This window comes from Pinus tabuliformis, chromosome 4_1, assembly GCF_031772625.1.
Source record: "Pinus tabuliformis cultivar Carrire ecotype Pingquan chromosome 4_1, CPIR1, whole genome shotgun sequence".
Lineage (NCBI taxonomy): Eukaryota > Viridiplantae > Streptophyta > Pinopsida > Pinales > Pinaceae > Pinus > Pinus tabuliformis.
In genome coordinates this window covers 205182048-205206294 of record NC_142303.1, presented here as the reverse complement: position 1 = coordinate 205206294, position 24247 = coordinate 205182048, and positions in this window count along the sequence as shown.

Below are 24247 nucleotides of genomic sequence, written 5' to 3'. Positions count from 1 at the left end.
AAAATTATGGCAACCAGGAAGCATACCACTCACAACCATAAAGATGGAAGTGTTGTTGCCCCTAGTCTTCCACAACCTATAAGGTTGACACCACAAAAATTGGAAGAAAAGGAGCAAAAGGGCTTTGTTACAATTGTGATAGCAAATACACTAAAGGTCATAAGTGTGCTGAGAAGAAATTATTCTACATAGATTGTCAAGAGGAAGAAGAAAAGGAGCAAGAAAGGTCAAAAGAAAAGGATATACTCCAGGAACAAAGCCTAGATAAAGAAGAAATGAATTCGACCATATCTTGTAATGCATTGGCGGGAATTACCACACCTCAAACCATCAAGATAGAAGGACAAATCAAGAAGAAAAAGGTAATAGTGTTGATTGATTCAGGAAGTACCCACAATTTTATTCATTGTAAGGTAGAAAAAGAATTGAATTGCTTCTTATATCTAGCACCAGAGTGCCAAGTGATGGTTGCAAATGTAGGAACAATAAATTGCTCCGGAAAGTGCCATAGTGTCAAGCTATCCATGGGAGAATACGTATTGACTAGCCCAATGCTTTCCATTCCAATGGGAGGTGCTGATGTTGTACTAAGAGTCCAATGGCTACAATCCTTGGATACAATAGCTTTTAATTTTCAAGAACTTTTCATGAAATTTTCTGTGGAAGGAAAGGAAGTTGAATTAATGGGTATTGCAGGGAAACCGGGAAAGATAATCAGCTCTAACAGTATGACAAAGCTTCTAAAAAAGGAACAAAGAGGTGTAATTGTACAATTATGTTCGCTAGATGTTTCCACATTGGAATCATCTATTTCTCCGGATCTCCAAAAAGTCTTGGAAAATCATTCCAAGGTATTTGAGACTCCCAAAGGTCTCCCACCTATTCGTGATCATGATCATGCTATTCATCTGATTCCAGGAAGTGTTCCTCCAAACATCAGGCCGTACAGATATCCCTATTCCCAAAAGAGTGAAATTGAATGTATGGTTGCAGAAATGCTAGAGGCTGTTATAATTCAACCGAGTCAAAGTTATTTCTCTGCTTTAGTTGTATTGGTGCACAAGAAGGATGGATCATGACGCATGTGTCTGGATTATAGGGAACTCAGCAAGCTCACTATCAAAGATAAGTTTCCCATTCCTGTCATTAATGAATTACTAGATGAATTGCATCGATCAATTTACTTCACCAAGTTGGATCTTCATTCAGGATATCATCAAACCAAAATGAAGACTGAAGACATTCTGAAAATAACATTTAGAACTCATGAGGGTCATTATGAATTTTTGGTCATGCCTTTTGGCCTTACCAATGCACCTTCAACATTTCAAGGGTTGATGAATTCCATTTTCAAACCATTCCTTAGAAAATTTGTGTTAGTATTTTTTGATGATATACTAATCTACAGCAAGTCTTGGAAGGATCATGTTGAACATGTTGACAGGGTGCTACAACTATTGGAGGAGAAAAAATTATATGCAAAAAGATCCAAATGTTTATTTGGAGTACAAGAGGTAGAATATCCAGGTCATATTGTATCTCATGAAGGAGTTAAGGTAGACCCTAGCAAATTAAAGCCATTAAGGAATGGAAAATCCCAACATCCATAAAGCATCTGCGAGGATTTCTCGGGTTGACAGGGTATTATCGCAAGTTTGTTAAGAATTATGGGAGAATAGCAACACCTTTAACAATATTATTGAAGAAAGATGCATTTTCATGGACTCCAGAAGCAACAAAGGCCTTCAAGCATCTTAGAGAGGCAATGTGCCAAGCCCCGGTCTTAGCTACACCGAACTTGACAAAAACCTTTATTGTGGAATGTGATGCTTCAGGAAGTGGAATTGGTGTTGTTTTAATGCAAGATGAAAGACCCATTGCTTTTGAAAGTCGTCCAATCAAGGGAAAGTTTTTACACAAAGCTATTTATGAGAAGGAAATGTTGGCAATACTCCATGCACTTAAGAAATGGTTACCCTACCTAATGGGAAGACACTTCAAGGTAAAAAGGGATCACGATAGCCTTATATACTTTTTAGAACAAAGATTATCCTCTGAAGAGCAACAAAAGTGGGTCACAAAGATGTTGGGTTATGACTTTGAAATCATCTACAAAAAAGGGAAGCAAAATGTGGTGGGAGATGCACTCTCAAGAAAGGATGAGGATGTGGAAGCATTTTTTGTGCGCCATTTCTATTATCCAACCAGATTGGATAAACGAAGCAAGGGAGGAATGGAAGAATGAGCAAGAAGTGTGGGCACTTATTCGAAAGTTACAAGAAGACTCTAGTACATATAATACATTTAGCTGGAAAAATGATTCGTTATGGTACAAAGATCGCTTATTCCTCTGTAAGAATTCCCAGCTAAAACAAAAGATTCTTATGGAATTGCACACTTCTCCCTTAGGAGGGCACTCAAGATTTTTAAAAACTTACCACAGGGTTAAGAAGGAATTTTTTTGGGACGGCCTTAAATCAGATATTCAGAAGTTTGTGGCGGAATGTTTGGTCTGCCAACAAAATAAAGTTGAAACAATTAAGACATCGGGTCTATTACAACCTCTATATATTCCAAGCCAACATTGGGAGGAGGTTTCAATGGATTTTATCACAGGTTTACCCATGTCTAAGGGAAAGAGTGTCATCATGGTGGTAGTTGACAGACTTACCAAGTATGCACACTTTTGTGCATTATCACATCCATTTAAATCCAGTAAAATTTCTACTACATTTATGGAAACAATTCAAAAGCTACATGGAAACCCAAAGATTATTGTAAGTGATAGAGATCCCATTTTCACTGGAAATTTTTGGACAAAATTATTTTCTTGTCTTGGTACTCAGTTAGCTCATAGCTCATCGTATCATCCTCAATCTGATGGGTAAACTGAGATAGTAAACAAATGTTTGGAAGGATATATTCATTGCTTTGTATCTGATAAACAGACACAATGGGTCAAATGGTTGCCTCTGGCTGAATGGTGGTATAACACTTCCTTCCATACATCAACAAAAACGACCCCATTTATGGCACTTTATGGATATCAGCCACCATCCATCACATCATATTTAAGAGAAAATTCTAAGGTTCAAGCAGTGGAACAACACATCGAACATCAACAACAAGTCCTCCAACTCTTAAAAGATAACCTCGTGTTGGCACAGAATAGAATGAAACAACAGGCAGATCAACATTGCAGCGAAAGAAGTTTTGATGTAGGGGATTGGGTATTTCTATAGCTACAACCATATAAGCAAATGTCCCTCAAGCAAGCTAAGAAGGATAATAAATTATCACCAAAGTATTATGGTCTGTATAAAGTGTTGCAAAAGATTGGTACTATGGCATACAAATTGGAGCTTCCTGCAGCTTCTCGATTGCACCCAGTTTTCCCTGTTTCATGTTTAAAGAAGGTTATAGGCGACAAGCTCCCAGTTCAAACAATATTGCCAGAACTTGACGAGGAAGGAAAAATTATATTGGAGCCAGAAGCAGTCACAGAAACAAGAACTCGACAGTTACGAAATCGATCAATTTCAGAGTATCTTATCAAGCAGAAGAACTTATCCGCTGAAGATTCCACATGGAAGGATGAGAATTTTACACAAAAGCATCTAGAACTACTCAAGCATTGAGGACAACACTTTTTTGAAGGAGAGGGGCATGTTGGGTCCCTATAATACTAGTGATTACCCCATTACTATTGTAGTTGTATCCCTTATTAATATTGTTGTGCCCCTATTGTCCCCATATTGTTATTATTGTGCCCCATAGAATCCCTCTATTGTTATTTTTGTGGCTTTATATTATTATTATTAGGTCGGCTGGGTTATATCGTGACTCCTTAGACTCCTATATATACAAAGGAGGTTTTGTCATTTGAATCATCCAAGAATTGATCATTAGTGTAATGTAAAGGAGGTTGCCCCCTCGAAGAGGCTGAATTCTGAGGCATTGATCTCTCTTTTCTATCTTCTTGTGAGCTGGTTTCATAACAGGGACACTTTAAAAAGAGAAAAGCATAGTGGAGGACTATGACGACATTTTCCACATGATAAAATATTTACCCTGTTGAATGAATTTTAGTTTTGGTTAGGTATGCAAATTGATATAAAGAGACTTGTTGAAAGGTGCAGAGTATGTCACCATGCTAAAGGAAGGCGTCAAAATATAGATTTATATCAACCATTTCCAATTCCAAGTAGACTGGATTCAGTGAGCATGGACTTTGTTTTATGGTTACCTTGAACACAAAGAGGTAATCATTCTACTTATGTGGTTGTGGATAATTTTTCAAAGATGAAACATTTCACAGATTTTACAAGGGCTAGTGATGCAACCAATGCTGCTAATTTATTCTTTAGAGAGATTGTAAGGTTATATGGTTTTGTCTAAGAGTATTGTCTCAAATAGAGAAACAAGATTGGTAGGCCATTTTTGGAGAACATCATAGAAGAAACTAGGCATTAACTTGAATTTCAGTTCAACATATAACCTATAGATAGATGGGGAAATAGAGGTGGTAAACAAGGGCCTAAGAAATATGTTGAGGAGTTTACTAAGTGAACATCCCAATAAACAAGATCAAGTATTTGCTTAGGTTAGGTTTGTATATAATGATTCACCCAATAGAAGCGTATATAGGGATGACTCCATTTTAGACATGATATGGAATGCATTCTAGAGGAATTTATGAATTGAAAAATTTTGGAAAGCAAGTTTTAAAGAATGTTGATGGTGAAGACTTTGTCACAAGCATCGAATAATTATAGGAAATGGTTAAACAATAATTGTAAGAAAATAGAGGCAAGTATAAATAGAGAGGAGATATGAAAACAAGACAACTTGACTTTGAAGTTGTTGACTTAGTGATGACATATCTTAGAAAAGTAAGGATTCTTTTAGGGAAATGCAATAAATTAAAACTTAAAAAAATTTGTCCATGTAATATTTTAAGAAAAAATTCTTCTAAGGCTTATGAGTTAGAGCTCCCAAGTGATTTTGGGATTTCTCCAATTTTGAATGTTGCAAATTTGTATCCCTTCAATGAGATCAAAAGTGTTACAAGAGATGACCCTGTAAGTGATGAAAATTAGACTAGTGAATGGAAGAAACAACTTTCAAGAGCAATTCAAAAACATATTGACGAAGTGTTCGAGAAAAGGTTAGTCAAGAGGAACAAAGGTAAAACATATTTTTAATATTTAGTTAAATGGAATAATCAACCAACAGAAGATGTCACTTGGATGACAATGATATAAATTTCGAATTATGTTACAAATGTTGAAGACCTTATGAATAATTATTCTCTCACTTAGAAATATGATATAGGAGCATCTACTAGTTAAAACCATTTTGACGTTTTTAGGTCAAAACCGATATACCAAAGGAAAGTTGGTTTCCTTAATTTTAATTAATTTGTAATATTTTCCTAAATATAATCTACAAGGTATCTATGTTGTGAGGAAGTTGGGTGAGTTTTATCTAGTTGCTATGCAAAGCGATAAACTTACCCAAATTAAAATTCTATTAGACAAACTAGAAAAATAGATTTAGATTTTTAATTTGTCCCTGCAATTGAATTTTAATGTAATTGAGAGTTAGAGAGGAGAGTGAGAGATTTGAGCTTTTTAGACTAATGAGTGTGTGAAAAGAAAAAGAATTTGCTTATTATTCTCAATTCTGTAATTTTCTCTTTCATATTAATTCAACATATATTAGTTGGGTGTGTTCCTCTATATTTTTATGATTATTATGAGCATTTGATCATATGAAGATTAAGTTCTCTATCCATTGCAATAAGAGTTCAATGTTATAGCGAAGGCTCCTGGGTTCAAGATCCAAGGCTATAGTCTGAAGCTTAATTCGTAAAAATAAAAATCTGGCTATTATGGTTCAGAACAGTTTTAAATCAGGACTGATTAATAGTTTTGACCGCTGTTCTACAACACCAGATTTCCATTTTAGAATATCTATCAATTGATAGAGACATAAACAAAATTTTGTCACAATTTTTCGTCAATCTTGGTTAGTAAAGATATCCAGATTGAGCAATGCAAATTATCAACCGTATCCCGATCACTATGATAATCCGGTGTGGAACCCGCTAATGTTTTTATAATGGAGAGCTGGATTTCGGATTAAGATTTACATTCGAACACATTTGGGGTGGAGCTCACTGCAATCTACAACAGGAAGCGAATTTTGAGGTTCGTGCCTAAAATGTTATCTAGACAAAACATATTCGGGCCATTGCCGAAATGCTAACCAGATCACCAGATATCCTGATCTCTCTTTCAAGGAAAGTATATCTAGATCGTTTGTTCTAGGTTCGAACTATAGAGAATTAAGGTTTCAGATATGATTCGACTGCAATTAAGTATTTAAACTCCAAGTTGAAGATGATAACCACCACACCCATACATAGAAATCCGACTGTAAACAGGGAGTGATATTTGATCTCTCAAGAAGATTCTAAAGAGCACCAATACATAAAAAGTGAAAAATTAGTTTTACAGAGATCAAGGGATCAATATTATAGTTCAGTCTGAATACAAATGTATCCTAACAATGATGAGGATTAATAAACCATGCGTTACCAAAAATAAATTATGGATTTATAAAAAGATAAAATGTGATAAAAATAAAATGGAGATGAAATAATTCTAATTAAACTCAACTTTAAATTCTAATTAAATTTTCTATTATAATTATATATATAGCTATTACTAATGGTTTTCTATAGATTTTAATTTGTTTTTATTAAATCAAATAATGAGTTATATATATTAACTAATAATATTTATTCATACCACAATCATAATAATTATTATAATTAATAATACTAATTATGCCAATAAAAATGTCTCTATTTATTTTTATTTTTTTTAATTATTAATATTTATTTAATAAAAAATAACATTTTTTATTAATATTATTTAATAAAAGGTTGTGACTAAATTTAATATGATATTTTTATGTTATAAATGCAGATTTGTGATTATTTATGTCATTACATTTTTATCTTTTAACCTACTTATTCCTCAAATTTGAATTCTTGTCAACTTAATGCCATGATTATCTTTCTTCCTTGCAATGGTGTGGTAAGCTTATTGATGCTTCCTAACTATTAATTAACCACAAATAGATATTAAAATAGAAAAGTGAGAATTATATCTTGAAAATGAATTAACAGTTTTTCTAATTTATTCACAGATCATATATATATTTATATATAAGTTTGTAGGAATTTACAGGGTAAGTTCCTCAGACAGAACACCAAATGACACCGCTCACAAACAGATCGCAAATCAATACACCAGTACTTTTGACGTGGTTAAAACCCTTAAAGAGGGAAACAGTCCACGGCCTGAGCCAACGCGGCCACTTCAGGAAATTTATTAATAAAAGAATGAAAATTTACATAAGCTTCTCTCATGAACGGTTAACCTAAAAGTGGCCCTCCATGTTCTTTGAATAGAGATCATGGACCAATCGGGTGTTAAGCCACGGATTAAGTGTCAGTAATACTGAGGAGAGAATGAACCGTCGGATCACTACATATCATGACCGTCAGATTGTAAGTTACAAAATGTACTTAGTAAAGAAACAAACTTTACCTAACTTTATACTAGACCAAGTTATACTTAACTATTTCCTATGTGTCAGAATATCCTAACATCCCCCCTTAAGAACAACTTGGGATAGGATTGAAGGATTTACAAATATGACACAATAGGAGAAGGAAGGAGGCACTAGAGCCTATTTTTTTTTTGACGTGGTTAAAACCCTCAAAGAGGGAAACAGTCCACAGCCTGAGCCAACGCGGCCACTTCAGGCAATTTATTGATAAAAGAATGAAAATTTACATAAGCTTCTCTCATGAATGCTTAACCTACAAATGACCCTCCATGCTCTTTAAATAGAGATCATGGACCAATCGGGTGTTAAGCCACGGATCAAGTGTTGATAATACTGAGGAGAGAATGAACCATCGGATGACTACATATCATGACCGTTGGATTGTAAGTTACAAAATGTACATAGTAAAGAAACACCTTTTACCTAACTCTATACTAGACCAAGTTATACTTAACTATTTCCTATGTGTCGGAATATCCTAACATCCCCCCTTAAGAACAACTTGGGATACGATTGAAGGATTTACAAATATGACACAATAGGAGAAGGAAGGAGGCACTAGAGCCTATCCCCCCTTAGTGACAACTTCCTGAACTCCAACCATAAATCGAAGTTTAGCGAACTTCGCCTCTGTGAGAGCCTTTGTGAAGATGTCTGCAACTTGATCATCTGTTGAACAATATTGCACTTCAAGAACATGGTCGTGAATGAGTTTTCTGATGAAGTGCATGTGCAATTCAATGTGTTTTCTACGTTGATGTTGGACTGGATCTTTGCATAGTTGAATGGCACTTTGATTATCACACCAAAGTGTAGCCGGATGTTGCTGCTGAAAGCCAAACTCTGACAAGATCTGACAAAGCCACAAGGCTTCCTTACTAGCTTCGATGGCACCACGATACTCTTCTTATGCTGAAGAAAGAGAAATGGCACCTTGTTTCTTGCAAGCCCATGTAATAGGTCCTGAACCAAGAGTGAACACATAACCTGCAGTAGACTTCTGATCATCAGGGTCACCAGCCCAATCGGAATCAGTGAAACCAACCAATAGAGGAGATGCTTCGGCACTGTAATGAATCTCAAACTGAACTGTACCTCGAACATAACGAAGTATTCTTTTAGCTGCTTTCCAATGACTTTCACGTGGGTTTTGCAGAAACCGAGCAACAAGGCCAACAACAAAGGAAAGGTCAGGACGAGTATGGGTTAGATACAAAAGTTTTCCTACAAGTTGACGGTATAAGGTAGCATCAAATTTAGGAGAAGTACAAGTGACTGAAAGTTTGAATCCAGACTGAAAGGGAGAAGGGGCTGGCTTACAATCTTCCATGTGAAAATGGCGTAGAATATCACAAGCATACTTGGACTAGGAAAGGGAAATACCTTCCTTGGATTGCAAGACTTGAACACCAAGAAAATCATGTAAGTGTCCTAAGTCTGTCATTTCAAACTTCCTTTTAAGGCTAGACTTCACATGGTTTATAAGGTTTGGATCACTATCAGTCAGGATAAGATCATCAACATAAAGAACAAGAATGATAAGAGACTTGCCCACTTTCTTGGTGTAGACAGTATTGTGAGAATGACACCTAGAAAAGCCATTTTCTAAAAGAAAGCTATCTATTTTGGCATACCAAGCTTGAGAAGCTTGCTTGAGACCATAAAGGGATTTCTTAAGCTGACATACAAGGCTGGAGTCTGTTTATATAAAGCCAATAGGTTGTTCCATATAGATTTCTTCATGCAAGTCCCCATGCAAGAAGGCAGATTTAACATCCATCTCATGGAATTCCTATTTGAAAGAGGCAGCAAGGGAAAGAACAAGGCGGATAGAGTTCATTTTGGCAACATGGGAGAAGGTTTCAGTCTAGTCAATGCCTTCAACTTGTGAAAAACCCTTAGCAACAAGACGAGCTTTATGTTTATCAACTTTCCCATCTGGTCCATACTTGGTTCTGTAAACCCATTTGCATCTAACAAGTTTTCGTCCCTTTGGTAGAGGAACAAGATCCCATGTATCATTTGCCAATAATGAATGATATTCTTCATTCATAGCTGCTTCCCAATCTGGATGACCTGAAGCTTCTGCAAAGGTGTCAGGATCATAATTCACTGAAGCTTGAGCCAGTAAAGAAGAGGCTCTATCAAACTGAGAATGTGTACGTTGCTGATCTGTAGGATCACCGGCAAGATAACCTACTGCATCCCGAGTAGCACAGACCCATTTTGGAAGACGAGGAGCTGAACGAGGATCCTGAGAAGGTGGGGGAGGATTGTCATCCTCGCTTTCATCATCTGAAGAAGAAATATTTTCAAAATTAGAAGAGATAGGAAGAGGTGGCACATCCGCCAAACTAGGCTCGTAGGCCGATATATTTTCAGCAAACTTTACACCTCTTCTAATGATAACATTCTTGGACTTAAGTGGAATAAGTCTATATCCTTTGACATCTTCAGAATATCCAAAAAAAATACATTTTTCACTCTTAGGTTCTAAAGCTTTATGTTTCTCATCTGGAATATGGGCCCATGCTTCACTTCCAAAAACACGAAAGTGACTTACATCTGGTTTAATTGAGCTCCATGCTTCTTCTGGAGTGATATTCTTTAAAACCTTAGTAGGAGTGCGATTTATTATGTAACTTGCACAGTTAATTGCTTCTGCCCAATAATTAAGACTAAGTTCTTTAGATTGAAGCATACAATTAGCCATTTCCTTTAAGGTGCGATTCTTCCTTCCAGCTACACCATTTTTTTGTGGAGTATATGGAACAGTATGTTGCATTTGAATTCCATGCTCAGTGCAAAAGTTGATGACATTGTTTTTAACATATTCTCCACCATTATCAGATCTTAGCTTAAGAATTTGATGTCCAGATTGTTTTTCAACAAAGGCCTTAAAGGCCAAAAACATGTTAAATACTTCACTATTGAGTTTTAAGAAGTATAGCCAAGTGCGTCTAGAGAAATCATCAATGAAAGTTAAGAAATACTTGTAGCCAGAGAAGGAAACAAATGGAAGTGGACCACATAAATCACTATGGACAAGCTGTAAAGGGGCTGAGGTGTGCCAAGAGGCACGTTTTTCAAAACTGTCTCGTTGATGTTTTCCGAGTACACATCCGGAACAAACACCATCTCTGCAAGATACCATTGGAAGACCTGTCACCATATTTTCTTTACATAGATTCTGAAGAGAGCGATAGTTTAAGTGACCAAATCGCTCATTCCAAAGTTTGCTCACTTCATCATTATGAGCAACAAATATTGAGGGAAGATTTGATGACCCAAAGTTGTGAAACTTATACAACCTTGTAGAAACATCAGCAATGCCAGTAGCTAAAATTTGTCTAGGATCTCTTAGGTCCTTAATTACAACATCATGAGGTGAAAATTCAATGATTTTACCTTCACCTGAATGGGTTATCTGATATACAGATAGAAGGTTGCAGGATAATGTTGGAACACATAATACATCATTAAACTGACCATTGTCTATATGAACAGTTCCAGTCCCTACAACACTAAGAGATCTATCATCACCAACATATATATTTTTGGTGTTACAATCATTTAAAGAAGAAAACATGGCTTTGTTTTTGGCATGTGATAAGAAGCTCCAGAATCAATGAGCCACTCATGAGAATGAAAAGAAGAAGATACATTTAGTGCATAGCCAGAACGAGATGCTTGACAACCACATGCAGAAAGTGCCATTCCTGAAGATGAAGTTGAAGTTGAAGGGTGCTCCAAATGGATGTTATGCTTCTTCATTGTTGCTTCCAAGGCTTCCATCTTCTTAAAGCATTTGGATTCTAAGTGACCATCTCGATTACAAAAGTTGCAATGTCTATCAGTGTTCTTCCCTTTGTTTTTATTTGTCTTATCATTTTGTTGAAATGATTTTTCATTTTGACGCTGAAATTGCTTAGGACCCTTGTTTGGTTTAGGACCATTCTTTTTAGGATACAACTTCTTAGGATTCTTTGGATTTGGTTTCTGTTGGGTGGCTAATGCTTTCTTAGAAGAGTTTCCAAGATTAAGAAGACCAAGGTGTAAGAGTTTTTCTTGCTCTCTTATTAAAGAATCACAAAAAGAATCAAAGGAAGGGGACTTGTAGTCTTGTCCTTAAGAAATGAAGGCTTCTCTTGTAGAATGGAAGGTGGAAGCAAACACAGAGTAGGCTAGTCCCAACTTAGTAAGAATGGAATATATAAGGTTACTATCTCCTTTCTTAACCTTAACACCTTCCAAGAGAAGTCTAAGGGTCTTAAACTTGGACAAAAAATCTTCAATGCAAGAAAAATTATTGGGGTCCAATGTAACCAACTCATTTTCAAGTTGATGGGCTCTAAGTTCATTTTTAATTCCAAAGACTTTAGTAATCTGTTTCATTGCTTCATCACGAGCATCAAGTTCTGCAATATGGAATCTAAGATTTGGAGAATAGACATCCCTATCAACCCACTTGCTTGATCTTGCCTATTTTCCCATTTAGCTGCCTTATCTTCATCTTTCGGTTTGGTTTCTTGGCCTGTGGATATTCTGTAGAGACCTTTACTTCTAAGTAAATCCACAATGTAGGACCACCATTGGAAGTAGTTGGTGCTGTCAAGAATTACTTGGCATGAACTTTCCATTTTAATAGAAATTGAAGCTATAGATGCTAAGACTAAGTATTCCAATGGAAAGATCTCGAAAAATTAGGCTGTTTCAAAAAAAAAGTTCTAAAAACGGCTTCCGGATGAAGAAGTTATGGCTTTTTGAAAAAAATTTGATGAAGTCGCCAATGAATTGCGGGAATGTGCGGAAATGAAAAATCTGCCCCCACAAAAATGAGATTTGAACTCAAGACCTCTACTCTCATAAATTAGCTTTGGACCAAGTGAGCTATACAAAAAGTTTGAGAGAGAGAGAGAGGGGGGGGGGGGGGGGGTTGAAGCTTTGGGTTGCATGCTTGCTTTGAGAAAGCTCTTTTTCCCTACAAAACAAAAAACAAAAAACCCAACACAGACATACAAAAAAGAACAAACCTTGTGGCTCGAAGTTAGCTTTAGCCGGAAACTAAATATTTTCCTCAATGTTTCTGATTTTCCGAGATCACACTAAGGCGCAGTGGAAAAGAGCATACGCATGAGAACAATCCTTCCTTTCTGTTTTTGATTTCCCCAGATCACACAGAGTCGCGGGACAAAGAGCATATGCAGAAATGAAAGGTATAGATCCGGTAATAAAAAAAGCTAAATAAACCGAAACCGAAATAAACAGAGAGAAAATAACTGTAAACTGCAAATAAACACTGTATACCTCTAGATCTTAAAAAATGACGCAGCTAGGGATACTGGAACCCTTTTCGCGTGAAATGAAAGGGGTTCCTCACTGGAACAGATGCTCCCAACACAACAGAGCAGTCCTCTCGGCTTGAAAGAAGTCAGAAACAGTAGATCTAGGAAACGGCAGTCCGATGCAGTTCTACCGGCTTCAGATTTGGATCACCAACGGACGCGGCCCTCAACTTGGCTTTGATACCATGTAGGAATTTATAGGGTAAGTTCCTTAGACAGAACACCAAAGGACACTGCTCACAAACAGATCGTAGATCAATACACCAGTACTTTTGACGTGGTTAAAACCCTCAAAGAGGGAAACAGTCCACGACCTGAGCCAACGCGGCCACTTCAGGAAATTTATTAATGAAAGAATGAAAATTTACATAAGCTTCTCTCATAAATTGTTAACCTACAAATGACCCTCCATGCTCTTTAAATAGAGATCATGGACCAATCAGGTGTTAAGCCATGGATCAAGTGTCGGTAATACCGAGGAGAGAATGAACCGTCAGATCACTACATATCGTGACCGTCGGATTGTAAGTTACAAAATGTACATAGTAAAGAAACACACTTTACCTAACTCTATACTAGACCAAGTTATACTTAACTATTTCCTATGTTTTTTAGAATCTGAACTCGGATAATCCACAGTTTTCATTTTTCTTTGTCGATGTTTCGAGTCTAGACCAAGACTCATCATCAGGGATATATTTCCATTATATTTCCTATGTGTCGGAATATCCTAACAAAGTCAAAGGGAAACTATAAATCTCAAAGAGCAACTTGATTGCTATAGCCCTACTTTGGCAAGAAAAACTAGAAATTTGTGAAAAGGATAAACTAACATTATGAAAAAATACAATTTGTTACATCATGCTATATTGACATAAAAGTTATCCACTTTTTAAAAATTGTGTTATAATTATAATAAAAATATATATTTTATTAATTATGATGATAGTCAATATTCATTAAAATTAAACTTGGTTTATTGAACTTTTATAAAGGTAAGCAATTACTTGATTTGATTTGATTTTTCTTTCCTATGGAAAAATGGTAATTTTTTTTTTTTATTAAGTTACAAAATTACATTGTTCACATGGGATTTTTAAACAATTTTTTGGTCAATAGCCTTTATCTGAAACTTTATCACATCAAAGAAAAGAAATCCACTTTTCTATGTTGGAGATATTACTTCAATCGTTAAAAAGTAAGAATGTCCCCAAAATGGAGGATCTCCTAAAATCTTCTTTTTACCTTTAGAATATTTTAAGAAAAGCACTCATAAAACATTTAGTTTTGAAAATCTACCATATTAAAAAGTTCAATATTTAGATAAATATTTTGAATTATGTTTTAGTGTGAATGTACGCATGGTTATTTAAGAAAATTAGTGTAAGAGAGATGAAAAATTGTTTACAACCACATTTTCATATTATTTTTAAGGTAGACAAATATTTGTATTACCTTATAACATAAATACTTCACCTTTAACCTATCTCTACTAGTCTACCACTAGGGAAGCCACAAATAAATGGCTTTAGGCCATAAAATTAGTCCAAAATCGATAACAATAACACATGTTGAAGAGTTTGATGAATTTTGGAGATGGAATACAAAATTTGAACTTATAACTATCCTCAAAGGCATTGTAAGAGCCTTTCGAAATATGAACCAAAATGATAATATAAAGATTTAGCTAGAATAATATTCAACCTATGTAGTTTTATGAGCTCTATGTTCTCTTTAGAATTGGAGATTTATAAGTTAGTTAGTTTCTTTTCCATTAGAGAGGCTTTGGAGTTGAACCCTTTTAGCTAGAGTTACACTTGATCAATGCTAAGAAGGATTTATTCCTAAGCTAGTGATCATTCCACTAAAACTTTTCCCATAATTGTTCTCATTTTCCAATACATGTCTATTGTTTAGTAGTATTTGGTTTTCCTAGTGTGGTTGTACCCTATATAAAGTATCTAACAACCCACACTATTATCTACTTTTTCACTATATGAGAAGCACCTTTCCACTTGAGTCTCTTACTACGCATTGTGTTATTCCCAACAAATTGAGAGAGCAGATCTTTCATCATTCAATTGAGTTCTAGTGTTAGGTGGTTTTTAGGTCCCTATAATACTAGTGATCACCCCATTGCTATTGTAGTTATATCCCTTATTAATATTGTTGTGCCCCTATTGTCCCCATATTGTTATTACTGTGCCCCATAGAATCCCTCTATTGTTATTTTTGTGCCTTTATATTATTATTGTTAGGTCGGCTGCATTATATTGTGACTCCTTAGACTCCTATATATAGACAGGAGGTTTTTCCATTTGAATAATCGAAGAATCATTCATTTGTGTAATGTAAAGGAGGTTGCCCCCTCGAAGAGGTTGAATTCTAATGCGTTGATCTATCTTTTCTATCTTTTTGTGAGCTAGTTTCATAACATTTGGTACGAGAGCTTTGGATTCTAGGGTTTCGCTGCTCCAAATAGGTCATCATGGAATTTTCGCTATAACCTTTTCTCTGCTCCGTTTCAGAAGAGAGAAAAAAACCCATTTGAGACAAAACCGCACTAAACATTGGGTCCGAATTTCAGAGCTTTTTTCTCTATATTTGGAGAGATATGATCTGAGGAAGTTGGTCTTTTTTCAGACTCTTGAATTACATTCCAAACAGGTGACCTCGAGAAAATCATCATAACTTTCTCTCTGAGCATCGGATTGAAGTTTCGTAAGAAGGTATAGAAAGAGGACGGACTGTAGTTTCTTGTATATACTTTTCAAAGCCAAAGGTCAAAACAGGGACATGTGGCATGTCGTACAAGTTCGCTCTACTGAACTAGTCTATAATCAGGTCACTGTGGGAGATTTGCCATAACTCTTCCTTTGAGAATCCAAATTGGATGAGAATGGTGGCATTGGAAAGAGGACACAAAGGGCTACTACTGGTCACAATTTTAGAACTGGATGATTTGAAATGACAGAGACACATCAGAGGCAATATTCAGCTCCTACAAAGTGAAAAAAGATGTGTAGATTTTCTAAAACTTTTGCTTAAGCTTGGTTTGAAAATATATTTTGAAGGAATTCAAAGGGCATAGTAGAGAATTAGTATCAGCAACTTATTCCCCGAGGAAAGAAAATACAAACACCTAGTAAGCAACCTGAAAGCCCTAGCATGACTCATGAAGAAGAGGAAGAAATTCTACATGATATATCAAAATTACAAGACCAAGTGCAACAAATGTCACTCTCACAAAAGCTAACAGAAGCTAAGATAAATGGTGTGGAATCTAAGATAAAGGGTGTGGAAGCTAAGATGGATGATTTGAAGATACATTTGAAGACAGATTCGAAGAGAGACATGGTAGATTTGAAGACAGACATGGCAGATTTGAAGACAGATTTGACAAATTTTCTACAAGAAATACTTACAAATGGTGAAAGAGTAGTAAAGGGAACTCATGATGTGAACAAAATAAATTTTAATCATGATTTAATAGACTCTAATGTTGGATGGAAGACAAACCATATTCCAAAAATTGATATGAAGAAGTTTGATGACAAGGATTTCGCAACATCGATATTACAGATGGAGCAATTTTTCGATCTCAATAATGTGCAAAACACACAAAAGGTACGTATTGCAACTTTATATTTGAAACCAAATCAGTTTGTATGGTATCAATGGCTTTGCTCTCGTAAACAAATTATCACTTGGGCAATTTTTACGGAAGAATTGACAGCACATTATGAGGATATAAAAAGCAACACTTTTTTTAGCCAATTGATAAATCTCAAACAAAAGGGTTCAATAATGGAACACATTGAAGAGTTCCAAAAATTGAACATAAGGGTAAATTTTTTTCCAAAGGAGCATAGGATTGGAGTGTTCATAGGGATTTTAAAGGATAATATCCAACATGATGTTTTCCTTTGGGAACCTGATTCATTAGAGAAGGCATTCAGGTTAGGAAGAAAAATGGAAAGAAAAATTATGGCAGCCAGGAAGCATACCACTCACAACTATAAAGATGGAAGTGTTGTTGCCCCTAGTCTTCCACAGCTTATAAGGTTGACACCACAACAATTAGAAGAAAAAAGAGCAAAAGGGCTTTGTTATAGTTGTGATAGCAAATACACTAAAGGTCATAAGTGTGATGAGAAGAAATTATTCTACATAGATTGTGAAGAGGAAGAAGAAAAGGAGAAAGAAAGGTCAAAAGAAGAGGATATACTCTAGGAACAAGGCGTAGATAAAGAAGAAATGAATCCAACCATATCTTGTAATGAATTGGCAGGAATTACCACTCCTCAAACCATCAAGATAGAAGGGAAAATCAAGAAGAAAAAGGTAATAGTGTTGATTGATTCAGGAAGTACCCACAATTTTATTCATTGTAAGGTGGCAAAAGAATTGAATTGCTTCCTATATCCAGTGCCAGAGTGTCAAGTGATGGTTGCAAATGGAGGAACAATAAATTGCTCTGGAAAGAGCCATAATATCAAGTTATCCATGGGAGAATATGTATTGACCAACCCAATGCTTTCCATTCTAATGGGAGGTGCTGATGTTGTACTAAGAATCCAATGGCCGCAATCCTTGGGTATAATAGCTTTTAATTTTCAAGAACTTTTCATGAAATTTTCTGCGGAAGGAAAGGAAGTTGAATTAAGGGGTATTGCAGGGAAACCGTGAAATCTAATCAACTCTAATGGTATGACAAAGCTTCTAAAAAAGGAACAAAGAGGTGTAATTGCACAATTATGTTCGCTAGATGTTTCCACATCGAAATCATCTATTTCTCCAAATCTCCGAAAAGTCTGGGATGTTCCTCCAAACATCAGGTAGTACAGATATCCCTATGCCCAAAAGAGTGAAATTGAACGTATGGTTGCAGAAATGCTAGAGGCTGGTATAAGTCAGCCTAGTCAAAGTTCTTTCTCTGCTCCAGTAGTATTAGTGCACAAGAAGGATGGATCATGGCATATGTGTCTGGATTATAGGGAGCTCAACAAGCTCACTATTAAAGATATGTTTCCCATTCCTGTCATTGATGAATTACTGGATGAATTGCATGGATCAATTTACTTCACCAAGTTGGATCTTCGTTCAGGATATCATCAAATTAGAATGAAAATTGAAGACATTCCGAAAACAGCATTTAGAACTCATGAGGATCATTATGAATTTTTGGTCATGCCTTTTGGCCTTACCAATGCACCTTATACATTTCAAGATTTGATGAATTCCATTTTCAAACCCTTCCTTAGAAAATTTGTGTTAGTATTTTTTAATGATATACTAATCTACAGCAAGTCTTGGAAGGATCATGTTGAACATGTTGACAAGGTGCTACAACTATTGGAGGAGAAATAATTATATGCAAAAAAATCCAATTTTTTCTTTGGAGTACAAGAGGTGGAATATCTAGGTCATATTGTATCTCATGAAGGAGTTAAGGTAAACCCTAGCAAAATTAAAGCCAGCTAGGAATGGAAAATCCCCACATCCATAAAGAATTTGCGAGGATTTCTCGGATTGAAAGGCTATTATCGCAAGTTTGTTAAAAATTATGGGAGAATAGCAGCACCTATAACAATATTATTGAACAAAGATTCATTTTCATGGAATCCAGAAGCAACAAAGGCCTTCAAACATCTTAAAGAGGCAATGTGCCAAGCACCAGTCTTAGCTACACCGGACTTCACAAAAACGTTTATTGTGGAATGTGATGCTTCAAGAAATGGAATTGGTGTTGTTTTAATGCAAGATGAAAGACCCATTGCTTTTGAAAGTCGTCTAATCAAGGGAAAGTTTTTACACAAAGCCATATATGAGAAGGAAATATTGGCAATACTACATGCACTTAAGAAATAGTGACCCTACCTAATGGGAAGAAACATCAAGGTAAAAAAGGATCATGATAGCCTTAAATACTTTTTAGAACAAAGATTATCCTCTGAAAAGCAACAAAAGTGGGTCACAAAGATGCTGGGTTGTGACTTTGACTCTGATGTTGGGTCAAATGGTTGCCTCTGACTGAATGGTGGTATAACACTTCCTTCCATACAACAACAAAAATGACCCCATTTATGGCACTTTATGGATATGAGCCACCATCCATCACATCATATTTAAGAGAAAATTCTAAGGTTCAAGTAGTGGAACATCACATTGAGCATCAATAGCAAGTCCTACAACTCTTAAAGGATAACCTCATGTTGGCATAGAATAGAATGAAACAATGGGCAGATCAACATCACAGAGAAAGAAGTTTTGATGTAGGTGATTGGGTATTCCTACGGCTACAACCATATAAACAAATGTCCCTCAAGCAAGCTAAGAAGGATAATAAATTATCACCAAAGTATTATGGTCTGTACAAGGTGTTGCAAAAGATTGGTACTATGGCATACAAATTGGAGCTTCCTGTAGCTTCTTGAGTGCACCTAGTTTTCCATGTTTCATGTTTAAACATGGTTATAGGCGACAAGCTCCCAGTTCAAACAATATTGCCAAAACTTGATGAGGAAGGAAAAATTATATTGGAACCGGAAGCAGTCACAGAAACAAGAACTCGACAACTATGAAATCAATCAATTTCAGAGTATCTCATCAAGTGGAAGAACTTATCCACTGAAGATTCCACAGGGGAGGATGAGAATTTTATACAGAAGCATCTAGAACTACTCAAGCGTTGAGGACAACACTTTTCTGAAGGAAAGGGGAATGTTAGGTCCCTATAATATTAGTGATTATCCCATTACTATTGTAGTTATATCCCTTATTAATATTATTGTGCCTCTATTGTCCCCATATTGTTATTACTGTGCCCCATAGAATCCCTCTATTGTTATTTTTGTGCCTTTATATTATTATTTTTGTGCCTTTATATTATTATTGTTAGGTTGGTTGGGTTATATTGTGACCCCTTAGACTCCTATATATAGAAAGAAGGTTTTGGCATTTGAATCATCGAAGAATCATTCATTTGTGTAATATAAAGGAGGTTGCCCCCTCGAAGAGGCTTAATTCTAAGACATTGATCTATCTTTTCTATCTTTTTGTCAGCTGGTTTCATAATAGTGGTTGCCTCGTGCTTCAACGACTCCTAAAACCATGGGAAGAAGTAGCTCTTGACATTCTTGAAAGAAGGGATGAAGAATGAGTGTGGGATCCCTATGAGGCAATGAAGAGATAAAGGGAGGTAGGGGGTAGTGCAAAGGAGCCCTTAAGTAAATATAGCGATTGATAGATCAAGAAAATCGAAAGATAGCAAACAACAAAGAGAGAAAGAAATGGCCACCCATGAATTAATGAAGAAATAATCCAAATGCAAAGGATGGGATTTTAGGAAAGGTAGAAAAACGCTCGACGTGAGATAATAGCAAGGATTTAAGTGCAAAGATAGAAAATAAAAAAGATAGAGAAAAAAAGATGGCTACCCACTAATCAAGGTATAACTAAACCAAACATAGAGGAAAGTGAATATGAAGGGTTCCTTTGACCCAAAATCTAGAGATAACTCAATACCTAGAAGTATATGAAGTTGGAAAATTAAATAAAACCATAATATCAAGGAATGGATATGTCAAATCAAGGTGAAAATTTTAGTAAGACTTTGTGTATGCTATGCTTGTAAATGATGTAATTTCGTGTCTGTATGTATCATATTTAACTAATCAATCATTTTATATTATTTTTTTGAATATAAATGTATCCCTAGTAAATTTATTAATTTAAGGCCTAATTAAAATTATAGATCTCTATATTGGTTTGTCACTTGGGAAACCATACCACTAGCGTAATAACATTCTTTTAGTCCAAAAAATAAATATAGGTTTTTAAATATTTTCATAGTTGAGGTTTACTCTATATAGTCTAAATGCTAAACTAAAATGAATGGCTTCATATTAAGAACTAATTTTGTCTAACTTAACTACTATATTAGGATGCATATCATTCATAGAAAGAAAAAGAAATATGTGGAAAAGGAAAGCATTGTGCATGCCTAATCATAAATTGTGACCTCTAGTTTCTTCTTTAAGTCTTGTTCTAGCTCAGTGAATTCCAAATTAGCCACAAATTAGCCACAACTTTCTGAGTAACTTTATCGGTAAACCATCCATACCTAACAAAATTTCTTGCTATGCTTCACTTCTTTCAACTAAGACCCTTCCTCATGACTGTTCTAATTTATTAGTATATATCAACCACTTGCATGTGTCTGTTGAACTTGCCTTTGTTGGTTACAATATTTAGAATCCATTAACGTACATTGTCAATGATTTCATCATCTTGTTTGAATCTCTTCTCGACTTTGGCCTCCTTTGCTAGGTGTATTTCTAATAGTAGAGGGGGTTTCTCCAATAAATAGTTGAATTCTTAGCATTTATTTGAATTCTAGATTGGGGTTGGCTCCTAGTTCCAAACTTTCCTTTGTTATGACGACCTTCTCCTCATTGAGGAATCGCCACCAAGAGTAGGATGAATTGCCACCAAGAGTAGGATGACTGTGACAACAAAAGCAAACCTTACAACAGAAACAAACCTTGCAAAGAATAATGCCCTCACCTGGCTAGGGAATTTTCCTGGTTCTTCTTCTTAATGTGTTTGCGCGGTGAAGGGAGGACCGTTCAACCACGCACTTGCTTGACACCATCCGCTCACATAATCCTACTTACCTCGATATTGTTTAACATTATTATCCTCTGTGGTTCATGCGTAACCTTAAACCATCTATCTTAGACTACTTGGCACTATTAATTGCTCCACTTGATTGTTGTCGTGTTCCATTAAATTTGGGGTGGTCCATATGGCACCCATATCGGGAAGTGTAGATGGCACCCATTCGGGGAATAATCATTTTATGTATCTTGATGTATGATTTATGTTAAATCCTAAATTAATATGAATTAATTTTTTTATATTTTTTATATAAAATGTATTTATATAATAAAAAAATTACATTTTAAATTTTAATTTTTGATATAAAATTAGAAAATAATAAATTATTAACATAAAAAAATAAAATAATAATAATAATAAATTCAATTCTAAAGCTATAAATCTTTGAAGATTAAATTAGCAAATGAGAATCTCATATTTTGATTGTTAAAATTTATAAAATATATTTATTCTATGTTTCTCTAGATTTAATTCTACAATTTATTAAGAAGAAATACAATTTATTAAGAAGAAATAAGTATCTTAACCATTAGGACCCTCAAATTGTTTCATGATTTTTTGAACATATTTTTGAAACAATGTTACTTCAGATTAAAATAGAAAGCGTTGAAGTCATGAATTAGAAGTGGTTAAAAGATACTATAGGGTAATTTTCTGAACATATTTTTGAAACAATGTTACTTCAGATTAAAATAGAAAGCGTTGAAGTCATGAATTAGAAGTGGTTAAAAGATACTATAGGGTAATTTGCGAGAGGTTTTTTTAGGAGGTTAAATTTATATTAACAATGAAAATGCAATTCGAACACAATTTCACATGTACAATCATAACGATATTGAAAAATTCTTTAGAAGGAAATTTATATATGCTATAATGGAATTGACAAAGTTATTATTTTTTAATAGTGGAAAGGTTGTTTTATTAGTTTTTGATAGTGGAAAGGCTGTTTTATTAGTTTGATGAATTAACTTAAGCGACAGAATTCAGTATCAGATATTTTAATCCAATAATCTATCAGCATAATTCAAAAGACAAGAATTTCACAGAACTTTCCTCGCTAAAAACAGTCTCGAAATTGTTAAAACGTGAACAAATCCCAACGCAAAACAGCGGAGCATGATTGTGCTGTATGTAGCTACCAGTCATAAAAGTACACTGGTTATTACAACTACTTGCTTCTCGTTGAACTGTCTTCTTCGTAACAACTACCTCCTCCAAACTCCTACCAACCTCCTGTCAGCAGACGCTGTCATTCCTTCTATAAAGGGCTTCATTCCCTTCCCTCTACACCTCGAACACAGTCCCCCCTGTATCATCATTCACAGATATCTATCCATGGATATGAACAGGGACAGGATGCAACGCATCTCCCGGCCAAAAGCACAGGGAGACTCCAACGTCACTACTCCAGGAGCAGGAGCAGTAATATCATCATGTACGCTGATTCTAAATCCATCCCTCATTCATTCATTAATCAATGGGTACTTTATTAATGTGTTCATTAATGGCTTGAATGCGATTGATTGCAGGTGAATGCAGCGAAGAATATTGCAAGAATAGTACTTGTTCTGTTCATGATATATCTGCTGATGAAGAAGATCTGATAAATCGACTTCACAAGCTTTTAGGTGACAGGTATCTAGGTTATAGTTCATCATGAACAAGCTGCATAATGTAACAGTGTATTATATGTTATATTTATGAGCTCAATGTTATATATATATATATATATATATATATATATATATATATATATATGGTTTATCCAAAATATTTGATAAATTTACTAGACAAGTTTTTAGATTACTCATATATATAGGTGATAATTTATAGGAAATACTATATATAGGAGAGTTTATAATTTAGTTCACATTTTAGTAATTATTTGTTAGATGATAAAATATTTTGTATATTTATAGTAATATATATAAATTAATAGTTGAGATTTATTTCTAATTTTTTTTTATTATTAAAATGTTATATGAGTTGGTGTTATATGAAGTGAGGTTAGAATACTTATGTTTTATTAATTTAAATGTCATATGAGCTGGTGTTATATGGAGTAAGGTTTTTTCTATTGAAAATCATGGTATTAGTTTTTATGATTTGTTTACAAATTGAGATATATCATAAAATAAATGTTATATTTTGATATTGAATGTAGATAAATGTCTATAACCATTTACCAACCATTTAATTTACATAATTACATTAATTTAATATATCTTTTTACTACATGATTTCAATAATATATTTTAATATATATAAAATTTAATATATATTAACTTATATAGTATTCAATTCACTTCTGCTACCAATACATTATTTACTCTCATAACCATAATTTCAAATTTAAATATAATATATATTTTAACATATATGCACATGTATATATTTTAGCTTCTATGGTATTCAATACACTTCTGACAGAAGTATATTATTTACCATAATAACCATAATTTCAGTACGTTATTCGTCGCTAAATGTCAGTTGAATTTATATGAAAATGGCAGGTGGACACTGATTGCGGGGCGTCTTCCATGGAGAAGAGTGGAGGAAATTGAAAATTATTGTAA